The following is a 25,646-nucleotide window of genomic DNA, read 5'->3' on the forward strand; positions in this document are numbered from 1 at the left end:
TTTCCCCTGGATTTGCATAAGATAATCCAGTCCTCCAGGGCCTAGAAAGGAACAGACTCTTAGGAGAAAAACCAATGCATAAATCAAAGGCAAAATTAAAATTTAAAAAAAAATGCAGCTCCTATCCCAAGTCCCTATGCCCAATTTTTAATGTAGTGTGTATTTTCTTATTGTTGTTTGTACTTGTGTGTGTGTGTGTGTGTGCGCGCGCGCGCGCGCGCGCTCGTGCACGCTCGCAAAGGGGTTAAATGTCCTGTCATAAACGGCGGTTTCCTCTTTCCCTTGCCTCCCCTGACCCTATATCCTCTTCGTGCGCTCCCCGGAGAGCAGGTCAGGAAGGGATACAAACCGCCTTGCTGTCTAATGGAGGGAGGTGGCCTGTGGAAGATGTATTAGGTGGTTTTTTGTTCCAATTCTATTTGTTCCTTATTTCTTGACTTCCTTGCCTCCACGGGATGCCTCAGCATGTGGGCGGTAGCCTGGCAGTTTCATACCAGCCCCTGCAAGCTGTGGAGGCAGCTTTCTGGGTCCACTGTGGGTACTAACAAGGGCCCACCATAGGCTCAAGGTCCACGGTGCAGGAAACTTACCAGGCATTTCTGCGCCCCCATGCAGGAACTTCGCAGCCCTTCTGTGCTCTATTTGACCATGGAAGTGGAAGTCAGTTTCCACTTTTTCAGCTTCCAAGGGGAACCTAGTGGTTCTAACTCTGGGCTTGCATGGATCCATGAATTTGTGCCCTGCTGGATAAATAGTCACTGCTGGATATGGTTTTATGTTTATGAATTACCAATCCCAACTGATTCAGCAACCATTGAAGAGCCCTTTAGATTCTGATGCCATAAAGCACTGGACATTTACAAGGATGGACAAGCCCTGCCAAGCTTGAACGTCCTTCTGTGTTCTAAAATTGGATATTGACAAACCAGTTGAGATCTAATGCTAACTTAAGCTTTCCTGTGTTTTCAGATTTTTTCCCTAAGTACTTCAGTCAGATTTGCAGAAGGAAGACAAAACAAAGACCATTTTTAAGTTGTTTTGAAGACACGCAATTCTGTGCATTCTTATTAAACATGCCCCAGTTTCCTGGACTGGAAAATGATGGGCTCGAAGTTCCCTTCTAGCTCCAACATGACATCATAGCATGCGTTTTGTCTTTCACTTTCTGAGCACAGGTCTTGCCTTTAGGTGGGAATTAAATACTTGCTCGGTTCTCACCATCACTCGCATGATATGTAGGACAGCTCTGCACCTTAGAAGCAAAATGTGAGCCACAAATAAAAGCTGCATGGGTAATTTTTAATTTCCAGTACTTTTTTGTGTGTTTTTTGAAATGGGGTCTGAGTGTCACCCAGGCTGGAGTACAGTGGCACAATCTTGGCTCACTGCAGTCTCTGCCTTCCGGGCTCAAGTGATCTTCCCACCTTCGCCTCCTGAGTAGCTGGGACTACAGGCGTGTACCACTATACCTAGTTTTTTAATTGTTGTTGTTTTTTGTAGAGATGGGGTTATGCCATATTGCCCAGGCTGATTTCTAATAAATTTTATCACTTTACAAAGGTTAAAAAAGAAGCAGAGAAAGTTATCTTTTCATAATATATCCCATCATCCAAAAAGGTGACTATAACATGTAGTCAATATAAAAATGATTGAAGTCATATATGTCCTTTCTTTTCATACCAAGTCTTTGAAATCCAGTGTGAATCTTACACTTTCCGCACATCTCAGTTGGGACTAGCCACATTTCAAATGCTCATTACCCCTAGGTGGCTGGTGGCTCCCCTACCATTGTGCCTACCAGCACAAATGGGGATGTTGCTTTGGTGGGAGGGGTGAATCTGTCAGGATCTCAACAGGAATCAGACAGCACATAATGCATGGAGGGTTTACTTCCAAAAGATCTGTTTCTAAAGGACTAGAAAAGACAACAACCCCGAGCTAGTAGCTCTGGCACTGTCACTACCCTTATGTCTGAAAGAATGAGGGAAAGGGAGGGTTACCACAACCAGGAGGGAACATGTCCATAGAAGAGGCTCTTGGCGGCAAGTTTTCGTGGTGACACACAGCCTGTCCAAGGCACCTCTTAGAAAAGGAATCAGGGAAAGAAATGTTCTTGATAAGACAGTAGGGGATAAGTATGTGGCATTATGTTTAATCGTGATAAAAATCAAGAAGGGTGATTAAAGCCTCATGATAACATTAGATGCAGTCACACTACACAGCCTTTTAGAAACTGTCTTCTTTCATCCACTCAGAGGCTTACATTAGAATGGAAACAAGTTGGAGATAATGATTATTAGGGTTCTTTGATGGGGAAAAAAATGCCTACCAAAATACCTGAGAGCACAATAGACTTTGTTGCACAGCTTCTTCTTGTTATTCCCTTTCTCTTTGTTATTCCATGTTTATTAGGCTTCTTCAGAGAGAGAGAACTAATGGGATATATGGATATAGATAGATGGATTAGAGAGAGATGATAGAGATAGAGAGATGAGAGATTATTTACTGGGGAATCGGCTCACGTGATTGTGGAGGCTGAGAAGTTCCATGACAAGCCATCTGCAAGCCACAGACCCTGAATGCTCGTAGTGTAGCTCAGTCCAAGTCTGAAGGCTTCAGAGCCCAGAAAGTCAATGGTATAAGTTCTGAGAACCAAAGGTCCACTGGTGTGAGTCTTGGAGTCCAAAAGCGAAAGAGCCTGGAATTCTGATGCCCAGTAACATGAGAAGGAGAATGTATTCCAGCTCTAGGAGGTAGATAAAGATACGTTGGGCCGGGCTCAGGGGTTCATGCCTGTAATCCCAACACTTTGGGAGGCCAAGGTAGGTGGATTGCCTCAGGTCAGGAGTTCAAGACCAGTCTGGCCAACATGGCAAAACCCCGTCTCTATTAAAAATACAAAATTTAGCCAGGCATATGCCCACACAGCCAGTGGGTGCCTGTGATCCCAACTACTCGGGAGGCTGAGGCAGGAGAATTGCTTGAACCCAGGAGGGGGAGGTTGCAGTGAGCCAAGACTGTGCCATTGCACTCCAGCCTGGGCGACAGAGTGAGATGCCATCTCAAAAAAAAAAAAAGACAAATTCGCCTTCCTCTGCTTTTGTTATGTCTAGGCCCCCCAACCAGTTGGATAGTGCCTGCCCACATTGAGGGTGGATCTTTCCAACTCAGTCCACTCAGGCTTACATGCTAATCTCCTCTGAAAGCATCCTTACAGAAAGAACCCAAAATAATGCCTTTTGTACATATTCCTCAATCCAGTCATGTTAACACCTAAAATTAATTATCACATCATGTTAAAGCATGCTTTCAAGACCCTTGAAAGCAATAAGGCTCTGCCTTGGAAAAAACTCCAGGTGTTTCTTGCTATCACAGAAGCTGGTCTTGTGCTCGGTGGTGAAAGGGGTGAGGTCTGTGTTCAGTGACTTTCAGCTTCCCTCTCTGTACCCTTCTGGCTTCCTTTACTGTGATGCCCACTCTTGCAATGCCACCCAGGGTCCTGTGAGGCTTCCCACCTTCAATCCCTTCCCAGGCCTGGATCTTATAAACCTGTTATTCTACTGTTCAAGCATTTCTTACCATCTCTCATGCGCTATCACAGAGGTTTAACATTGTAAAGTAAGGAATATTTTTAAAGACGACTCAGTCCCACTGACCCACATATCAATAGTTTATACTCATTCAGAAAACTTAATATACATTAATATGTAACAAATAAAACAATTACATCCATATGCACATCCACCTCTTTCTCTTTCTCTCTCTCTGAGAGAGAGGTGGATGTAGATATATGAGAGAGATAGATTGACAGATGGATCGATAGACAGAAAAACAGATACTTTAAAAAAAAATACTAAAAGTTTCTAGCAGTGTGGAGAATATGGGGATCACCCTTTGGCCGCCTGTAATAATGTGCATAATTGATGTGCATGAACTCATGGATGGTTCTGCTCCAAGAATTTAGAGTGCTTCACCGAAGACTTTTTACCTCCCCTTTCCCCAAAGACCCACATATCTGAGAAACAACGTTTATGGCTCCTCAGAGTCCTGCTCCTTTCCTATCTGTCTCTCGGTCACATCCTTGCCTCCATCGCCTGCCAGGATACCACATCAGCCAAACTAATGCAGAAGCCAATGAACTCAGGAGCCCACTGATGTGAGCTACACCCAGGTCAGGATAGAGATTAAGAGTAAAAGGCATTCAGAACAGAGTATGTCCCACAAGTGGGGACACAGATTTAAGAGCTTATGAGCTTTGTGAGCCAAAACATGAATGCACCCCTTAGAATGCAGAATTATATTGTATTCAATAAACTATCAGACTTTATGTTCCACACTCACCAGATTCATTTTCAATTCACAAATTTCACCTTTCTTTCTTTCTTTCTTTCTTTCTTTCTTTCTTTCTTTCTTTCTTTCTTTCTTTCTTTTTCTTTCTTTCTCTCTATTTCTCTCTTTCTTTCTTTCCCTCCCTCCCTCCCTCCCTCCCTCCCTCCCTCCCTCCCTCCCTCCCTTCCTTCCTTCCTTCCTTCCTTCCTTCCTTCCTTCCTTCCTTCCTTCTTTCCTTCCTTCCTTTTTGGAGGCAGAGTTTTGCTCTTGTTGCCTAGGCTGGAGTACAATAGCGCAATCTCTGCTCACTGCAACATCCACCTCCTGGGTTCAAGCAATTCTCCTGCGTCAGCATCCCGAGTAGCTGGGATTACAGGCATGTGCCACCACGCCCGGTTAATTTTGTATTTTTAGTAGACATGGGGTTTCTACACGTTGGTCAGCCTGGTCTCGAACTCCCAACCTCAGGTGATCCACCTACCTCAGCCTCCCAAAGTTCTGGGATTACAGGCATGAGCCACCGCACCCGGTTGACCTGTTTCTTTCTGATTTGAGGCACATGGTGTTTCTACCTAGAATGCACTGCTCCCCTACCCCAACCTGTTCTTCAGATATCAGCTCTAAACTCATCTTCAAGGGTGTTTTCCTGGTCCATTTCTTGCCCCTAGTTTAATGAGATCTCCTGGTATGGATTCTAATAGTGCCCAGCACTGTTCCTTGCAGACTGTATGAGAGTTTCTTGCTATATAGATGTGTGGTTGTGTCTATGCCTCCCCCTTAGACTACAAGCCCGCCAAGGGATCCTACCCCATTGCCCATTAGTATACCTAGAACATCTAGCATATTACCTGTTGTAAGGAGATGCCCAGTAAAGATGTGTTGAATGGACTTATGCATCTAGAGGTGTGGCAGGGACTGAGCACACTTCATTAAAAAGCCGAGACGCCGGACGCAGTGTCTCATGCCTGTAATCCCAGCACTTTGAGAGGGCGAGGCGGGCAGATCACCTGAGGTCAGGAGTTCGAGACCAGCCTGGCCAACATGAAGAAACCCTGTCTCTACTAAAAATACAAAAATTAGCCGGGCATGGTGGCATGCGCCTGTAATCCCAGTTACTTGGGGGGCTAAGACAGGAGAATCGCTTGAACCCAGGAGGCGGAGGTTGCAGTGAGCCAAGATCACACCATTGCACTCCAGCTTGGGCAATAAGAGGGAAACTCTGTCTCAAAGAAGAAAAAAAAAGCCAAGAGACCAGAGAGGACGTGGTGTCCTGTGAACAGCTTGTATTTCAGTCGGAATGAAGTATGTGATTGGCTTAGTGGAGCTACTGAAGAGAGCTGGAAGTAGCAGGAGAGTAAGACTAGAGTGGAAATCAAGAGCAGATCTTGAAGATCTTGTACAATTTTCTTGACAGGCTGCACTTTTGTGGGACACTGGTGGAGACCGATAAGGCCACTTTGCATTTCTAGAAAGCTCTCCTACACAGTGTCAAGTCAGGAGAACAGGATTCCAGTTGTGTGACAAATTCCTATTAGAAGAGAGTAAAAATGACAATCAATTATTGGCTAGAAACTAGAGGGAGAATTGGTGGAGGTGGTAGATTTCCAACTAGGTCTTGAGGAATGTGGGGCAGGTGGGGACATTGAGTCACAAAGAATAAGCACCACCCAAGAGGCAGTCAATCAATATTTGTTGAATGATTAACTATAACCAAATCTTCATTTATCCCTATTTTAGTGTTAAGAAAGTGTTTCTCCTTTCAATATGTATATATATACACACACACACACACACACATATATATACACACACATCTATGCATATATATATATATGGGACCGGGCTCCGTGGCTCACGCCTGTAATTCCAACACTTTGGGAGGCCAAGGCGGGTGGATCACGAAGTCAGGAGTTCAAGATCAGCCTGGCCAAGATGGTGAAACCCCATCTTTACTAAAAATACAAAAATTAGCCAGGCGCGGTGGCAGGTGCCTGTAGTCCCAGCTACTCGGGAGGCTGAGGCAGGAGAATCACTTGAACCCCGGAGGCAGAGGTTGCAGTGAGCTGAAATAGCGCCACTGCACTCCAGCCTGGGTGATACAGTGAGACTCTGTCTCAAAAAAAAAAAAAAAAAATTGATGGCTAAGATGTCCATCAATAGAGGATAGTTAAATCTATTCTATAGGGTTTATGCAGTGGTTTTTTAAAAATTCAGTCAATGTGTGTGCAATGATAGGGAGAAAGGAAAGAAAGTGTTTCTATCTATTAACTTAAGAAAGTTTCCTAGAAGCAGACGTTGGATTTCTGCAGCCTCTGGGGCTTGTCATAGACTTCTGCATTACGTTGTAGTCTCTGCTTTCTAACCTACCCACTCCTCATGTTTTCTGTAGGTTACGCCCAATTCCTGAGAATGAAGTTACCAGATGAGAAGTCACGTTCCTTTTTTCGTAGCATTGTCACCCAATATTTTCGCTTCCATTATTCTCGCTCTCAAGACTTGCATCAGGATTTTGCTGCCAGAAACCACCTTGAAGACCAAAAACAAAAAAAAAAAAAAAAAAAAGAAGAAGAAGAAGAAAAGAAAAAGAAAAGAAGCACTGAAGTCAATAAATTATTAACGAACCTTGCAAAATTGCCCCTGTTCACCTGAAAAGGAATACAGTGGACAAAGGAATACCAAACTCAGGGCCACAGTTAGTTAGGCTGTGAAGATTATACCCAACTTAACATGTATTTTTTATATTTTTATATTTTTTATGTTATGCTTTATTATTCACGAATGGCAACCATTTGCTTCTCTGAACTTATTTTAATCACATTCCAGGATGTCATTCGCATGGCAGTCATTGCAGATTTGTAATTTATAATGCTAATGTTTTGTCAGATGGCAATAAAATGGTTTTAGAAGCAGTACCTTGATCTAATGGGCACAGTGGTGCCAAGGGGACTCACATGGGTTCTAGCGCTCTCCTGACAAAATCTGCCCCAGACATTCGCAAGTCCCAGGGAAGAGTGCTTTCTGTTATGTATGTTGAGAGGTAGATGAGAGTTGGGGAGCGATGGCAGTGAATAGCTCTAATTTTTCTCTCCTGCTCTTCTAAGAACGGGCAAATACTCTTCTTTGGACTCACATCACAAAATCCCAATAAAGCCAGCCTCACCCCCTGGCTTTAGCTGTCTAAATAGCCCAGCTTCCTGTCCAGAGGGTTTGGTTTAAAAGATGCAAGTAAATCAGGTCAGGCTCAGAGGTTCAACCCTAGGACTTTGCTGCAACTACCGAAAAAGGAAGTGCTCTTCTCCCTGGGCTGCTGGGCTGACAGCATGTAAGCCTGAACTGCTGGTTACCATGTTTTCCTCTCTGATGGAGTCAACACAGAATGCAGAGGCAAGCAAGAAACAGATTCCAGGACACTTAATCTGAGGCCCTGGATTCATCTCTACCCTGGAGCTCGTAGTTACATGCACTGATAAATTCTGTTGTTGTTGTTGTCATTTTCAAGATTCATCGGGATGTTAAAATATCAGGTCTCTCTCGATTTCAACAGATGTGGTTTTCTCCCTTTTTTTTTTTTTTTTTTTTTTCTTGAGACGAGTTTTCACTGTGTCACCCAGGTTTCAGTGCAGTGGTGCCATCTCAGCTCACTGCAGGCTGCACATTCTGGGCCAAAGCAATCCTCCTGCTTCAGCCTCCCGAGTAGCTGGGACTACAGGCGTGCACCACTAGTCCTGGCAAATTTTTGTACTTTTTGTAGAGATATTGCTTCACCATGTTGCCCAGGCTGGTCTCAAACTCCTGGGCTCAAACGATTCACACACCTTGGCTTCCCAAAGTGCTGGGATCACAGGCATGAGCCACCATGCCCAGTCCAAATTTGGTTTTCTATTCTACCCTACAAGCTTCCTTGCTTGCCTAATCAGACATTTTCACTAGTGATTTCTTTTTCTTTTTCTTTCTTTTTTTTTTTTTTTTTTTTTTTTGAGACGGAATCTTGCTCTGTCGCCCAGGCTGGAGTGCAGTGGCGCGATCTTGGCTCACTGCAAGCTTCGCCTCCCGGGTTCACACCATTCTCCTGCCTCAGCCTCCCAAGTAGCTGGGTCACCAGTGATATTTTTAATGATGCCAACCTGTGCTGCTCCATGCCCACCAGCTGAAACCTACCAGGACCCACCTGCTGTCACCTGTATGACTGCACCTGTTTTCCTGCTCCCAGAACACCAGTCAGGCCTGAACTGAGGCCACCTAGCCCGACTCCAGAGAGCCTGCTCAACTGGTGTTAACTATTTCTGACATTTTAAACAGCCATTTTCATTTACTCTAAAAGGGATTTAACACATTACTAAATTATTGACTATAAAACAGGAGTGTTTGCTTTTGAAGTCTAACTGATTATTCTTATATAACAAAATATACCCGTTGTTTTGGATTTTATGTGCAAATCATTCCAATATAGTGTTCGAAAGCTTTATTGTTCATGAATGAAAACCATTTGCTTCTCTGAACTTATTTTAATCACAACAACATTAGGAGGAAAAAAGGACTAACTCGGACTTGCTGGGGATAGAAAGCTACCTGGTCCCAAAATCTTAGGTTTTTGTTTTTTTGTTTTTGTTTGTTTGTTTGTTTGTTTTGAGATGGAGTCTTGCTCTGTCGCCCAGGCTGGAGTGCAGTGGCGCAATCTCGGCTCACTGTGAGCTCCGCCTCCCAGGTTCACACCATTCTCCTGCCTCAGCCTCCTGAGTAGCTGGTACTACAGCCGTCCACCAACACACCCGGCTAATTTTTTGTATTTTTAGTAGAGACGGGGTTTACACCATGTTAGCCAGGATGGTCTCGATCTCCTGACCTCGTGATCCACCCGCCTCGGCCTCCCAAAGTGCTGGGATTACAGGCGTGAGCCACCGCACCTGGCAACCTTAGGTTTATTGAGTCAAAGCACATAAAAGTAAAGAAACAAACAAACAAAAATAGGACCTCAGGATGTTCAGCGCTCAAATTCAAGTGCCTGATTTCTTATTCTCAATCCCAGGAATAATGAAGTTAGCATTTTAGAAAATTGCTTTGAGCACTGCATGCTGGATGGGTTGGAAAAGCTTGAAGTAGATAACCCAGTAGAGAAGCTATAGTTAGGTACCAGTCATGAAATCCTATCAGCCCAAACTATGCTGTCAGCAGAGGGTACAAATAGAAAACTCTAAACTATCTTCCAAAGAAAGAAACAGAAAACCCTGTGATGGCGTAGATAAAGCAGGTGAAAGAAAAAGCAAAAATCAAAAGCCACTCCAATTATTGCCATTGAATTCTTCCTTCACAGTTGGCCTTGTGTCTATTTACTGGCTGGTTTTGTCTTCTGTCTTTGCAGTCAGGCATGCAGATGCCCTGCTCCAAACTGACTTGGGGATGTGCCAGGAGGGGTAGTCCTGAGTGGGCAGCAGACAAGAGGGCAAGCAGGGACAGAGGCTGGTTCAAGTCACTTTTAGAATCGAAGCTACGGCTTTGGTCACAAGTCAGCTCTCACTGCAGGACAAAGCAGGCCTGAAATGAAGTCACAGTGACTATTTCAATTGCTGTCTAAATCATATACAATTCTTACTAATCTCGTATTGGGGGCAAGATTGTATTCTCAGCCTCGGGTGAGATGATGATTAAAAATCTATCCATTGCTAAACTGTGAGTTATTATTGAGAGTGAGTTAAAATAAAATGAGAGAGAGAGAGATAACCAAGAATTTCCAAGTAAGTGAAATTTAAATAGGGCCTTGTAGAAGTAAGATTTCTGCAGATGGATGTGAGCAACGTGGGTATCCCAGATTGAGAAACAAAACAAACGAAAATTATTACCAATGGTAAGAATTGCTCTTACCAAAACGAGTGTCCAAAACTCTTTGCAGTCTGGACCAGCGGGATGATGAGGAAGGGAGATGAAACATGGCTGATATTCACTGAAGGCTGGGTATTACACTCAGCACCATGGTTTTCCTAGCAGGTCTTTCTCTGAGTGGATGCTCACGTTTTCTTCTTGTCATTTCCAGTATTCAAAGAGGCCAGCATTTCCCCGGGTATCATCTTCACCCTGAAAAATGTCCCATAAAAAACGATACTGTGATGACACAAATTTGGGAGAGCATATCGTCTCTTGAACATTCCTGATAAACATTAGCATATTGTAGTCTCTGAGATGATGTCGCAGTAAAGATACTGGTTAAATTGTGCTGAATTCAACATTTTCCAAGCTTTGAGGATCATGGGCTCTCTTTGTTCATGCCCAATCCGGTAACATTCATTGTTCTGAGGAACTCGCATCAGCAAACACAATCCTCAGCTTTATAGGGATTGCTATTATCAGGAACCTCAGAGGATGAATGTTTTGTGAACATATTGAGGCCTCAGCTGCATATAGTGAGGGCCTGGTTTACTTTGAGACCAGGTGGGGGGATATTTCACCAAATATCTGGAATTTTCTTTGTTCTGTTATTTCTCAGAGGGCCCACTCTCCCCAAGGGACAGGGGTTTAACCAAGGTCCTGACAAATGGCGATTTTCGTGAATTATTGATTTGGCCAAAAATAATTGAAAAGGTTTATAATTACATAGAGATCGCCTCATGCTTCTTGCTTGTACCCTGAGTAAATTCTTTCATATTCTATGATACATGCAAGAAATGGGTACAGGTTTTTGAAATATAACTCATTTAAAAATAAATTAGTGTGCAAAAAGGTCAAGAGACATGTTTGAGTAGAGCATCCAGGTTTTCAACATTGGGTAGAATAAAAACAAAGCATCAGAAGGAAGAAGAATTCACAGTTTGAAAATGAGACATACTGAAATCAGTAACGTATTGTTAAAAGTCGATTCAATGAGGGTGACATGGTTATTCTATTTGTTCTCTTCTCAATTTGTTTTCTGAAAGTAGAGGACCATACTTTTTTTTTGTTTTATTATAATATTGGTACTCCTTTATTTTAAAGGTACCATATGCTTTTCATAGTAGATTAAAAATTAATCTTTAGATGATCGTTTGAAGGAGGTGGGCATATATCTAAACCTGAAAAGTAAGAGGACTTTGAGTTAGTTTTCTTGGCTCCCCATCTCTAGAGGAGACTTAAAAGCATTCCTTGTGTTGCAGGAGAGGGAGGTAATTTAGGTGGAAAGTGAGAGTGAAATGTTCGTGGTTCCTAAGCAAGAACCATTTCTAAGCCACAAGTGTAGCAGAAGCTGGAGGTAAGACATGGGTCCTGAGATCCCTTGAGGGAATCTGAAAGCAAAGGAGGCCTGTAGGAGGGCCCAGGGAAGGGGTGAGTCTCAAAGAGCCCAGAGAATCATGAGAGCAGAAAAAAAGAACACCTATGATGTAGCACCTCCAATCACTCTCCAGGGGCCCGTCAAAGCTCCAAAATGGAAAAGGCACAGAAATAATTAAAAAGTATCCAGGTCTGGAGAAACCATGGTCTCTGTAGCTGATACAGCTGTGATCGCTATGGAGTGGTGAACAAGGGCCAGATGGCCTATGTACGGATAATGGCAGCCAAAACCAGATTCCCTATGATGTCTTGGCATTCTCTAAGACCACCCAGGAGACCTGGGGGCAAGATCAGAGGAATTGATAAAGGCTGTGGGGTGGGGGTCGGGGAGAGACCCTGAGATTACCCAGAAGGGACCAAAAAAAATGGGCCCTGAAAATGGAAATTCAGTTCAATTTTCAAAAAGTGCAAGGAAGTTAATTTTTACATACATGATTGTCCTATCCAATATTTTGTGTCTGCAACAGTCACTGAAGAAGTTTACTAAATGAGTTTACTAATGGGAACCTATAAGGCATACCTTAAAGCATCTATCCATGCCACCTTTTTCAACAAATGATTTTTTGTTTTTCTTTTTGGTTCTAATTATTTTCCACACACTATAGATTTTTGAGTCATATGATTAAGCACTCAAAGTGAAAGATTAATTGGTAGTTTCTATGCATATTTACTTAATCAGAACTAAATATGGTTTTAAAGTATGGATGGCTCAATCTCCTACAGTCTAAACAGCTCTATTTAATCAAGTTAATAAACATTGACAGAGCTTTTAAGAATTGATATATTTTCAAGTCAGGGTTCTCTTCTGCCCTCACTGCCAAAATAATCTCCTCTTCATTGTTTTCTGGAATACCTAGTGGAGGCAGGCACACATCATATGTAAGTATATAGACACACATTAACATGAATAGCTTTATATTTACTGCAAGAAGTTTGAATTGATTGTTCCCTTAGGACTTGCTAGTAATTGATTTTTTTTAAGTTGAAAAAGAATGATGAATACAGCTGAACCTGAATATTAACTGGAATTAGAATAATCATTGCAGGTGCTCCTCAGGTTATTTAATATTCCACTTAAGTAAATTTCACCTTGAGCAAGTTATTTCATAAAGCACATAAAACCCCCGGAGATGGTAGAAAATAAATGAAATTTTAGAGATGATGGAAAATATTGCATTACCTGCAAAATCACAAGAAGGCTTGGTGCACACTTGGGTAACAAAACGAAGTAGACAGTGGTTACCAAGAGGAGAACTTTTATTTTCTGTTTCCCGTGAGGTTTCTATTCCAGGTCAGATATGGGCTCAGGCTCTTACAGTACCATTTGCAACATTCATCCCTTTACTGCTTTCTCCTCCATTGCATTTTTGCCACTGGAGACAAAAATCCAAATGACGTCAACCCCAAAGCACTAATGTCCACCTCCTCTCTTGCCTTGTCTAATAGTTTTTTTCAAGTTGTACTGAAACTTCTGGGGCAAATGATTGCATCAATTAATTTTTTTAATGAAAACACATATAGAACAACAGTTAAATAAATGTACATTTTTAATTATTATTTTTTTCTATACAATAATATAGCTTTTCCAGGCATATTGTTAAACAACTAAAAGTGAAAGATTAAGTACTATACTCATTTCCTAGAACTACTTTAATGAATTACTGAAAACTAGATGGGTTAAAACAGTAGAAATGTATTTTATCTTAGCTCTGCAGACTAACAGTCCAAAATCAAGGTGTTGACAGGACATGCTCCCTCTGAAAGGCATATATCTCTCTGAAAGGGATAATATCTAGGGAAAGGTATTTCCTTACCTGTTCCTTGCTTCCTAGTTTCTAGTATCTGCTAGCATTCCCTGATGTTTCTGCCTTGTAGATGTGTTACTTCAATTTCTGCATATGATCATCTTCCCTCTGTGTGTGTCTGTGTCTCTTCTATTAAGGATACAGGTGATTGGATTTAGGGTCCACCCTAATTCAGTATAACCTCATCTTAATTTAAATCTTAATTTGCAAAGACTCTTTCCAAATAAAGTCACATTCACAGGTACTATGGGTTAGGACTTGAATGTATCTTTTGGGAGGACCCAATTCAAGCCACAGCACACATGACTATGCAATTAATAGTAATAGCTAATTAATAATGCAATAGGCCAGGTGCAGTGGCTCATGTCTGTAATCCCAGCACTTCGGGAGGCCGAGGCAGGCAAATCACCTGAGGTTGGGAATTTGAAACCAGCCTTACCAACATGGAGAAATCCAGTCTCTATTAAAAGTACAAAATTATCCAGGCATGGTGGCACATTTTTGTAATCCCAGCTACTCGGGAAGGCTGAGGCAGGGAGAATCGCTTGAACTGGGGAGGCGGAGGTTGTGGTGAGTCGAGATTGTGCCATTGCACTCCAGCCTGGGCAACAAGAGTGAAACTCCACCTCAAAATAATAATAATAATAATAATAATAATAATAATGCAATAATTAGTCAATACAATTAATAATAATAGCTAATATTTTTTAGCTTTTACTATGTGTTAAGTGCCTTGCAACCACGATCTCACTGAGTCCTCCCAGGGCCACCTTGAATGTAAGTTGTATTAGCCCCATTTGACAGCTGGGAAATTGAGGTCCAAAGAGGATGAGCAAACATGCCTGAAGTTGCACATCTGGGAAGTGGCATGATCAAGATTTTTTGCACCTTTGCCTAACTCCAAAGCCAATATTAATCCTTAAGCTGGGCATTGTCTTACTTACACAACTTACTCTTAAAAGGTACTCTTACTTTATCTCAGACTAAAATACACTTTTTCAACTCAATCTGCAGTTCCTTGTTCTGTTTCGTTCACACTTTTAGTACTAATAGAAACATCCTCAAAATGTTAAAACTCCCCCAAAGTTTCCTTCTCCCAGAGCTTTTCTGCTCATTCTAACTTTTGTCATTTCCTAGAAAAGGCCTGTAGTTGATTTTCTTGCAAACTTGACCACTTCTCATAATTCCTGGAGTGAGAGAGAGATTGATTTTGCCAGTGTTACTACTCTGAAGGTATCTTTTATTTCCTATCCAAAAAGGGGAGCATTTTATAGCCCCATCTCTTTAACACCCTGCCCTTTAACTGCTGGAATTATATTAGCTGGGGCTATGAAGATAATGCTTAACTTTACTAATTAAACACTAAAAGCTCAAACTCACCTCTAAGCTTTTTACAGCTTGACCTCTGACACAGACCATACTCTTTTAAAGGACTTGGAATGACTAAAATCCCAGACTATCTAAGAACACAACTTTTTAAGACTCGTTTAGTGCCAAGTGCTATGGCTCGTGCTTATAATTCCAGTACTTTGGGAAGCCAAGACAGGAAGATCACTTGGATGCAGAAGTTAGAAAACAATTTGGGCAACTTAATGAACCCTGACTCTACCAATTTTTCTTTTATTTTTTTTGTTTTAATTAGCCAGGCATGGTGGCATGACCCTATGGTCCCAACTACCCCAGAGGCTGAGGTGGGAGGATGGCTTGAGTGTGGGAGGTTAAAATTCCAATGAGCTATAATTGTGCCACTGCACCCTAGGCTGGTTGACAAAGGAAGACCCTGTCTCAAACAAAACAAAACAAAACAAAACAAACAAACAAAAAAACTCCATTTACACAAGAAAAAATAGCAAATTTTAGACATGATTATGTTGAGACAAAAGATAGTCCCTATTTTGCTTGCATATGATTAGATATCTTTGTGAATAGGCAGAGAAATTCAAACTAATGTATTAAATATCCTAAGGAAAAAAGCAAGATTAGGAAGAGTTAATAAGAAAGGGATTCTGAGTAAAATTTTTTACCTAATCAATTTCTCTCTTTGTTGTAAGGTAACAATCTAACTTTTTTTTTTTAATCCCCAAATAATGAACTGGTTTTCCTGATACCTAGTCTTTCCTCGCTGGCTTGAAATAATGCATTTATCTTATGTTTAATTTGACACATTTCTGAATCCTGAGCCATTTTATTTTGTTCCATTAATCTGTCATTTTAATCAGAACCACATATTATCATGGTATTATACAATATCATCTTACAACTCCAAACCCTAAACCACCTTCTATGGATTAAATGTGTCCCCCTCAAATTCCTGTGTTAAAGCTCTAATCTCTAATATGTTGGTATTTAGAGATGGGACCCTTGTTAGGCCATGAGGGTGGGGCCCTCATGAATGAGATTAATGCCCTTATTAGAGGAGACATAAGGAAGATGATCTTTGCCTCCACCATAGAGGACACAGCAAGAAGGCAGCCACCTATAAACAAGAAAGAGAGCCCTCGCCAGAACCCAACCATGCTGGCTTCCAGCCTCTGGAACTGTGAGAAATAAATGTTTGCATTTCTAGCAAGTTTAAGCTAGGGTCGCTGGACCACAGCTTGTGAACCCCTGTAGTAGTGATCACCTATGGGCTCACCTGTGTTCAAATCACCATACAATTATCTAGCACCTGTGACACCTTGGGCACATTACTCCAAGCCTCATCATCCCTAAAATGGACATGATGTTAATAATACCATAGAAGAGGCCAGACGTGGTGGCTCATGCCTGTAATCCCGGCACTTTGGGTGGCTGAAGCAGGTGGATCATGAGGTCAAGAGATCAAAACCATCCTGGCCAACATGGTGAAACCCTGTCTCTACTAAACATACAAAAATTAGCTGGGCGTGGTGGACCGCGCCTGTAGTCTCAGCTACTTGGGAGGCTGAGGCAGGAGAATTGCTTGAACCCAGGAGGCGGAGGTTGCAGTGAGCTGAGATCGTGCCACTGCACTCCAGCCTGGAGACAGAATGAGACTCCGTCTCAAAAACAGACAAACACACACAAAATCATAGAAGATTTTGTGGCAGGGTAAGATAATTTACATAATGTACTTTAAGCAGTCTGTTAGCTGTTACTTTAATTATAAACTTAAAATATATGGCAACATAAATCACCGAATTTAATGTGATATTATAAAAATCTAGAGCATGATATAACAAAAAAGAGATTAAAAAACCCAAACTGTCAATGAACAATCTTATTTTGTTTTGTTTCTCAGGAAACAAATTTGAAATTGGTATCTCTTCTATTTCTTCCCCATCTTCACTTTTGCCTTCCACTAGTCCTTGTTGCCTCCTGGCAGATATAATGAGGTCAGAAGACTTTTAGAAAGCCTTTCAATTAGATTTCTTGGCATCTATGATGATTGGACCTATAATCTCTTGAAAAGAATGCTAGGTTTTTCTATTTGGTCCAAAATCTACCTGTCACCATAATTAACTCCACCTGCACCAATCCCTGCCTCATCAATCCAGTCATTAAATGTAGATCGTTCTTACTCAAGTACAGATGTATAGGAAGGTCAAGATCTATTTTATATTAATAAGACATATATGGCATAATATATGAATTATGAATTATTGAACTATGGGCAAAAGGGCATGTAAACATTTTGCTAGAGTGTAATACACTCAGGACAAGAATCCTAGCGGAGGCTGGGTGCCATGGCTCATGTTTGTAATCCCAGCAGTTTGGGAGACCGAGGTGGGCAGACCACTTGAGGTCAGCAGTTTGAGGTCAGCCTGGCCAACATGGTGAAACCCTGTCTCTACTTAAAACAAAGAAAATACAAAAATTAGCCGGGCGTGGCCGGGCGCGGTGGCTCACGCCTGTAATCCCAGTACTTTGGGGAAGCCCAGGCGGGCGGATCACAAGGTCAGGAGATCGAGACCATCCTGGCTAACACGGTGAAACCCCGTCTCTACTAAAAACACAAAAAATTAGCCGGGCAAGGTGGCGAGCGCCTGTTGTCCCAGCTACTCGGGAGGCTGAGGCAGGAGAATGGCCTGAACCCGAGAGGCGGAGCTTGCAGTGAGCCGAGATCGCCCCGCTGCGCTCCAGCCTGGGAGACAGAGCGAGACTCCATCTACAAAAGAAAAAGAAAAAGAAATTAGCCGGGCGTGGTGGCAGGCACATGTAATCCCACCTACTCGGGAAGCTGAGTCAGGAGAATCACTTGAACCCAGTAGGTGGAGGTTGCAGTGAGCCGAGACCACACTACTGCACTGTCTAGCTTGGGCAACAGAGTGAGACTCCACCTCAAAAAACAAAAACAAACAAACAAACAAACAAAAACAACAACTAGTAGAATACTGAAAACAAACTATATGAAAAGCTTGAAAAGACTTATTTAGTCTCAGGTATCCAAATCAATAATAATACTAATAATAATTTATTTTGTTCATTTATCCAACATTTATTATGTGGCTTACATGTGCAACATACTAAGGATAGAGTTAAGACCAAGAAGGGACTGGGTGCGGTGGCTCACACCTATAATCCCAGCACTTTGGGAGGCCAAGGCGGGAGGATCACCAGGTCAGGAGTTCCAGACCATCCTGGCCAATATGGTGAAACCCTGTCTCTACTAAAAAAATACAAAAAGTAGCCGGGCGTGGTGGCGCTTGGCTGTAGTCCCAGCTACTTGGGAGGTTGAGGCGGAAGAATTGCTTGAACCCAGGAGGCGGAGCTTGCAGTGAGCAGAGATTGTGCCACTGCACTCCAGCCTGGGCGACAGAGCGAGATTCCATCTCAAAAAAAAAGAAAAAGAAAAAGAAAAAAAGAACAAGAGGGCTAATTCTTGCTGTCACCAAAACGGTGGTCTGAAGAAAGATATAAAACAAAAATAAATAAAAATAAATTCAGATACTGAATGATGACTCCTATGAAGAAAATAAATAGACTTGTAGGGCAAACACACCCGATTAGCAATAACTTAGGCATACCCTTAGATTGACCCCGTATGGCACAGGCATCTGAATGTGTGTTCCGTCCGTTCTTGGGAAACTGGGCATGGCCAACCGGGAGACCCATTCCTTGATTCCTTGTCTATGAGGAACTTCTGAGCGTCCATGGGCCATACAGGGGACTGAGCCCCTGAGTTTTGGGTTAAATGAAGGTTATCAGAAGGAGGTAACTAAGGGGAGAGTATTAGGTGAAAATGTCATATAAATTGCATGCTGTTTGCAAGGGGTTGCAGTGTTGCTGCCTAGCCCGCCACCACTAGACTGTAGGTAAGGAAGATATCTTGTTCAACCCACCGCCACTGGATTCTGTACCCTATATGTAAATCCCTAATAATACCCCATGTGTAAGTTCATGTCCTTTGTAGGGACATGGATGAAACTGGAAACCATCATACTGAGCAAACTATCGCAAGGACAGAAAACCAAACACCACATGCTCTCACTCATAGGTGGGAATTGAACAATGAGAACACCTGGACACAGGGCGGGGAACATCACACACCAGGGCCTGTCGTGGGAAGTGGGGAGAGATAGCGTTAGGAGATGTACCTAATGTAAACGACGAGTTAATGGGTGCAGCACACCAACATGGCATATGTATACATATATAACAAACCTGCACATTGTGCACATGTACCCTAGAACTTAAAGTATAATAAAAATAATAATAAAATAAAAATAATACCCCAAGTCTCGTTTGCTGGCTCTGGGTCTCTTCTTTGGCCTCTTGAACCTGATGCCTCTCCTACTAATTAAGGTTAGGAGGAGTTCAGCACACCTCACATGATATGCAGGGGATAGAGGGAAAGAAGTGATATAAAATCTATTGCTGGGGAAAGTCAGGTTCTTTATTGAGCATTTACTATGTTACACATTCAGCTAATCACACTACACATAATATTTCTAACATTTTTTTCTACCACAACCTCTCCAAGTATTATTCCCAATTTGGAAGAGATAAAACTGAAGGTTAGATATTTAAATTAACTTTTTCAAAGTCAGGGAAAAGGGTAGTGCTGAATCTCTATCTAAGATTGAATATCTGGAGAGACGGAGTCTCTCTGATTCCTACTTTGTGTGGTTACTCATTAGTATTCACTATCACACATTCTTTTTTTTTTTTTTTTTTTTTTGAGGCGGAGTCTGGCTGTGTAGCCCAGGCTGGAGTGCAGTGGCACGATCTCGGCTCACTGCAAGCTCCGCCTCCCGGGTTCATGCCAATCTCCTGCCTTAACCTCCTGAGTAGCTGGGACTACAGGCGCCTGCCACCATGCCCGGCTAATTTTTTGTATTTTTTTAGTAGAGAGGGAGTTTCACCATGTTAGCCAGGATGGTCTTGATCTCCTGACCTCGTGATCCGCCCACCTCGGCTTCCCAAAGTGCTGGGATTACAAGCGTGAGCCACGGGGCCCGGCCTCACACATTCATTTTAACCCATACTGCTACCACTTAGTGTCATAGGTATTAGCTGTGTGCTAGATGCTTTCTCTGTATGAAGTCTGAACCTTACTGCTCCACACTACGATCTTAGAACTGCTGGACCAGGTTCAAAACTCTCAAACCCGTGTCTGTACTCTTTCCACTCTACTGCGCTTGCAGATGTTCAAAGGTCAAAGGCGTACCCCAAAATATTTTGGTTTTGTTTGTTTTTTGAGACGGAGTCTCGCTCTGTCGCCCAGGCTGGAGTGCAGTGGCCAGATCTCAGCTCACTGCAAGCTCCGCCTCCCGGGTTCACGCCATTCTCCCGCTTCAGCCTCCCGAGTAGCTGGGACTACAGGCGCCCGCCGCCTCACTCGGCTAGTTTTTTTTTGTATTTTAGTAGAGACGGGGGTTTCACCGTGTTAGCCAGGATGGTCTCGATTTCCTGACCTTGTGATCTACCCGTCTTGGCCTCCCAAAGTCCTGGGATTACAGGCGTGAGCCACCATGCCCGGCCGCGCCAAAACATTTTAAAGTAAATGTTCTTTATCAATTTGGCTAGTACACATGACTTCACAGCCAACATTTGCCACCAGCCCGCAGCTTCTATTGCATAACTAACCTTGCCAGGTGTCCCGTCAGAATGCTTGAATCAAGTAGCAATTTTAATTGAAGTGTAATATCATTACTTACACAGCTGCTGAAATTTAACTCTTTAAATTTACATCACCAAACTGACATAATGAAGGATCACAGACAGAAGGAAATCAGTATAAATGATATCTTCATGTACATTTGAATCATGGTTGAGTCATAATCTAATATTCAATCACTAAGAGTAGAACTCTTAATTCAGTGAAGTTATCAATTAAAAAAAATCCTTGCAACTTTTACACAGATGAAATTCTGATCATATGCCATTGGAAAAGTAAACTCGGATATATCAGATCTAATCTAACATAAATAAAAGAGAACCTAACATTTACATAGTGCTATTTTAGTTTCTTTTCACATATCAATTTTTTTGATCTTCATGAACAACCCCACAAAATGATAATCAGTCTTTTTTTTTTTTTTTTTTGAGACGGAGTCTCGCTCTGTCGCCCAGGCTGGAGTGCAGTGGCCAGATTTCAGCTCACTGCAAGCTCCGCATCCCAGGTTCACGCCATTCTCCTGCCTCAGCCTCCCGAGTAGCTGAGACTACAGGCGCCCGCCACCTCGCCCGCTAATTTTTTGTATTTTTTAGTAGAGACGGGGTTTCACCGTGTTAACCAGGATGGTCTTGATCTCCTGACCTTGTGATCCGCCCATCTCGGCCTTCCAAAGTGCTGGGATTACAGGCTTGAGCCACCGCGCTGGGCCAATCAGTCTCATTTTAAGGTGAGGGACTGCCCAGGCGTGGTGGCTCACGCCTGTAATCACCACATTTTGGGAGGCCGAAGTGGGTCGATCACAGGGTCAAGAGATGGAGACCATCCTGGCCAACATGTTGAAACCCCATCTCTATTAAAAATACAAAAATTAAGTGGGCGTGGCGGCGTGAGCCTGTAGTCCCAGTTACTTGAGAGGCTGAGGCAGGAGAATCACTTGAACCTGGGAGATGGAGGTTGCAGTGAGGGGAGATCATGCCACTGCACTCCAGCCTGGTGACAGAGCCAGACTCCATCTCAAAAAAAAAAAAAAAAAAAAAGAGGGACTAAGGCACAGGGAGATTAAATGATGTTGTGGGCGGTCAGAAATTGATCCCTGAATATCCCTAAGAACTACATAATTCTATGCCACTTTGTACGAGCCTGCAAAGTGGAAGTAACCATTAATTTTAGGATAGCTCCGCTTGGTTGGCTTTTTACTCTATCTTGCTTTTTCTTCTCTCTCCTGACATTCACTTTAGACTACCTTGTTTGTGCCACTTTTCAAACAAGGAAGGGAAAAAATAAGAATAATTATAATATTGCTAAACTGAAAAAGCTATTTAAATAGCCTCTGAAATTTAGACATCTTTCTGTCCTTTGCAATGGCATTTTCTACATTTATTTGAAGGGAAAAGATATTTCTAAATCAATACACTGGACCCAGTTAAAAGAAAAAAAAGGTAGGAGCAAATGCTTATACTGAGGAAAATATGAAGAAGAAGTTATATCCAGGAAGCCTATCAAAGCTGTGAAGTTCTAAAATATTAGTTAAGAGAAAGAGTGAGAGGAAAAAATACTGATGTGTCTACATGTACAATTTTTTGAAATAGGACTTTGTTGTTGTTGTTATTTTTGCTTTTTTTTTTTTTTTTTTTTTTTTTGAGATGAAGTCTCACTCTGTCACCAGGCTGGAGTGCTATGGCACGATCTCGGCTCACTGCAACCTACACCTCCTGGGTTCAAGAGATTCTCCTGCCTCAGCCTCCCGAACGAGTAGCTGAGACCACAGGTGCCCGCCACCACACCCAGCTGATTTTTGTATTTTTAGTAGAGACAGGGTTTCACCGTGTTGGCCAGGATGGTCTTGATCTCTTGACCTCGTGATCCTCCCGTGTTGGCCTCCCAAAGTGAGCCACTGCACCCCGCCTGAAATAGGCCTTTTAAAAAAACATTTTTGAAGTGTTGAAAACTCAGAAAGCAATAAAATATGGTCTTTTTTAAGTAAAATGATTTGCATATAACTGGGGTTCAGACACGGCAAATGATGAAAATAACTGATGAGACTGGTCGACCTAGAGAAAGGCAAAGATGGCCACCTGGTATCCTCAAACAACCTAGATGTTTTTACTTAGCCTGATTGTAACCACAGACTTGCTAGACTTGCCTATGTTTGGTTGAATCAACACATTTCCTGCCCAGGAGTAGAACGTTTAAACGGAGTTAAGGAGTTATGTCAAGGATGACATAGGTAGATTGTCCACACGCTTCTCAAGGTGAAGAATAAAAATGAAGGACTCCCAGGCTGTTTGTAATTTTGCAGTGATGTGGTAAGAAATGGGTTCGATTCATGAATGCTATTTTTACGTATCCAAAGTTTCAATAACTAGATGCTTTTTCCATGCCAATTTCATGTTCTGGATAATGACCAGATTCTCCACTGATGTAATAACAAGAGCCGTATTTGTTAAGTATTTCTCAGGGAGTATGTCAAACACCTTAGGCATTTAATCTTGCAATATTTCCTGTGGCCTAAGTGTTATTATCTCCTTTAAGTAGATAAGAAAGTTAAGTTTAAATTCGTTTTGTTTACCTTGTTTCTCCTTACATTACGCAATCTTTTTATAGTCTCCATATTTATTGATTATGAGGATGACGTGTCAGACACTGCAATCAAGCATATAGGTAAAGTTCAAAGGAATTCAAGAAGAACCTACTCAATCTATGAGAAATCAAATATAATTCCTAGATAGAAGTCTCATCATGCATGCATGAGTAAAAGGAAATATACATTTAAGGAAAAATAAAATTTTCCAAATGGTATTTTATGGTGTATTTCTCTGGTATATTTTAGAGTACGTTTGCTTGGTTCTCAATAAAATAAAATAACATATTGGCTCACTGAAATGAGGTAAGAATGAGATGAGGCTGGGTGTGGTGGCTCATGCCTCTAATCCCAGCACTTTGTGGGGCTGAGGTGGGCAGATCACCTGAGGTCTGGAGTTCGAGACCAGCCTGACCAACATGAAGAAAATCCGTCTCTACTAAAAATACAAAATTAGCCAGGCCTGGTGGCTAATGCCTGTAATCCCAGCTACTCGGGAGGCTGAGACAGGAGAATTGCTGAAAGCTGGGAGGCGGAGGGCGTAGTGAGCCGAGATTGTGCCATCACACTCCAGCCTGGGCAACAAGAGCGAAACTGCATCTAAAAAAAAAAAAAAAAAGAATGAGATGACTAGATAAACTGAGATTAAAAGGGAGACTCTGTAGGACAAAACAGAAACAAGAAACTTGATAATATTTTGATAATATTAATATACTAAAAAGGTGATAAAAACAAAATTTATTAGAAGTGGTGAAAACAAAACTTATCCTCAAGAAGATAGAATTAGAAAATGGAGAGTAAATCGGAGAAGTTTTTCCAGGATGGCAGAAAAAAGAAATATAATTTAAAACATAAGAAAGATGATAGAAGTGGAGAACAAAGAACTAAGGTTAAATATGTAAATCTTTAATGTTATCGAAGGGTTCTCCAGAACAAATGCAAGCAAAACAAGAATTTAAAACATAGGAGCGGCCGGGCACGGTGGTTCATGCCTGTAATCCTAGTACTTTGGTATACCAAGGTGGGCGGATCATGAGGTCAAGAGATTGAGACCATCCTGGCCAACATGGTGAAACCCCGTCTCTACTAAAAATACAAAAATTAGCTGGGCATGGTGGCATGTGCCTGTAGCCCCAGCTACTTGGGAGGCCGAGGCAGGAGAATCACTTGAACCCGGGAGGAAGAGGTTGCAGTGAGCCTAGATCGTGCCACTGCACTCCAGACTGGGCGACAGAGAGAGACTCCATCTCAGAACATACACACACACACACACACACACACACACACACACACACGAGAACTTTCTTGAGCAGAGCAAAGCAAAACAAATAAAGCAAATTCTCAGATTAAAAGGAGTAAAAAACATAACAAAAAGAGAGTACCTGAAAAAATCAGGTAGAAAGGAAAGGCTGTCTAAAGATGATGAAAAATTAACTAGCCTCAGACGTTCCCACAACTTTAAATGCTCTTAAGACAATGGAGCAATGTGTGTAAAGTTTTCAAGGAAAAGTGTTTGAAGTATTATATACCTATCAAAGCTCTTTTCCTCACAGAAAAGTAATATAACAATTATGTGTACATATATATGTATGTATATATTCAGATATCCAGAAAGTGTTATATATTTATATTGTCAGCCTTAGATAATTAGATTCAGAAAATATGACTAACATATAGAGTTTATTCAAGTGCAAAGCTTGAGGATAAGTGCTTGGGAAACACAGACTGCAAAATAATGGGTCAGCATTCCAAAGTGGGGAAGTTACAGTTTCCCTTATATAGGCAGTTAACAGGGGTTGCAACGTTTTCCAAACAAAGTCAGTACCTACACTGTAGCAATTTTATTACAGCTTGCTACATTGCAAGAATGATTGCTTTAACATTCTGTGGGGAGGAATGATGATCTAAGGAGGTCTTACCTCTGATGCCACAAAGCCTTTCCTAATCATTTTCAGGAAAAAGCAGGAGTTACAGCTGCATGTAAGGTGGCTCAGGCCACATAGCCACATTCATCTCAAGGCTCAAAAAATAATTTAAAGTTCCAACAGTTTTAAGTTTGAATTATTTAGTTTCATAATATTTATTGAAAAAAATGTATTTGAAGTAGAAGTGGAAAAGAAAGAGAAATGGTTTTTAAATGGCTGATACTGAATATTGAATTTTTTAAAATATTAAATTTTTTGTTTGTTTGTTTGTTTGTTTTTTGAGACGGAGTCTCGCTGTCTTGCCCAGGCTGGAGTGCAGTGGCTCAATCTCGGATCGTTGCAAGCTCCGCCTCCTGGGTTCACGCCATTCTCCTGCCTCAGCCTCCTGAGTAGCTGGGACTACAGGCACCCACCACCACGCCTGGCTAATTTTTTGTATTTTTAGTAGAGACGGGGTTTCACCGTGTTAGCCAGGATGGTCTCGATCTCTTGACCTCGTGATCCTCCCCCTCGGCCTCCCAAAGTGCTGGGATTACAGGCTTGAGCCACCGCGCCCGGCCTAAAATAGTTAGAGGGTTAAATTTACATGAGGAGATCAGATATGAAAATATAGTAAGTTAAAAATAGAAAAT

This window comes from Chlorocebus sabaeus, chromosome 16 (assembly GCF_047675955.1).
Source record: "Chlorocebus sabaeus isolate Y175 chromosome 16, mChlSab1.0.hap1, whole genome shotgun sequence".
In the NCBI taxonomy this organism is placed as follows: domain Eukaryota; kingdom Metazoa; phylum Chordata; class Mammalia; order Primates; family Cercopithecidae; genus Chlorocebus; species Chlorocebus sabaeus.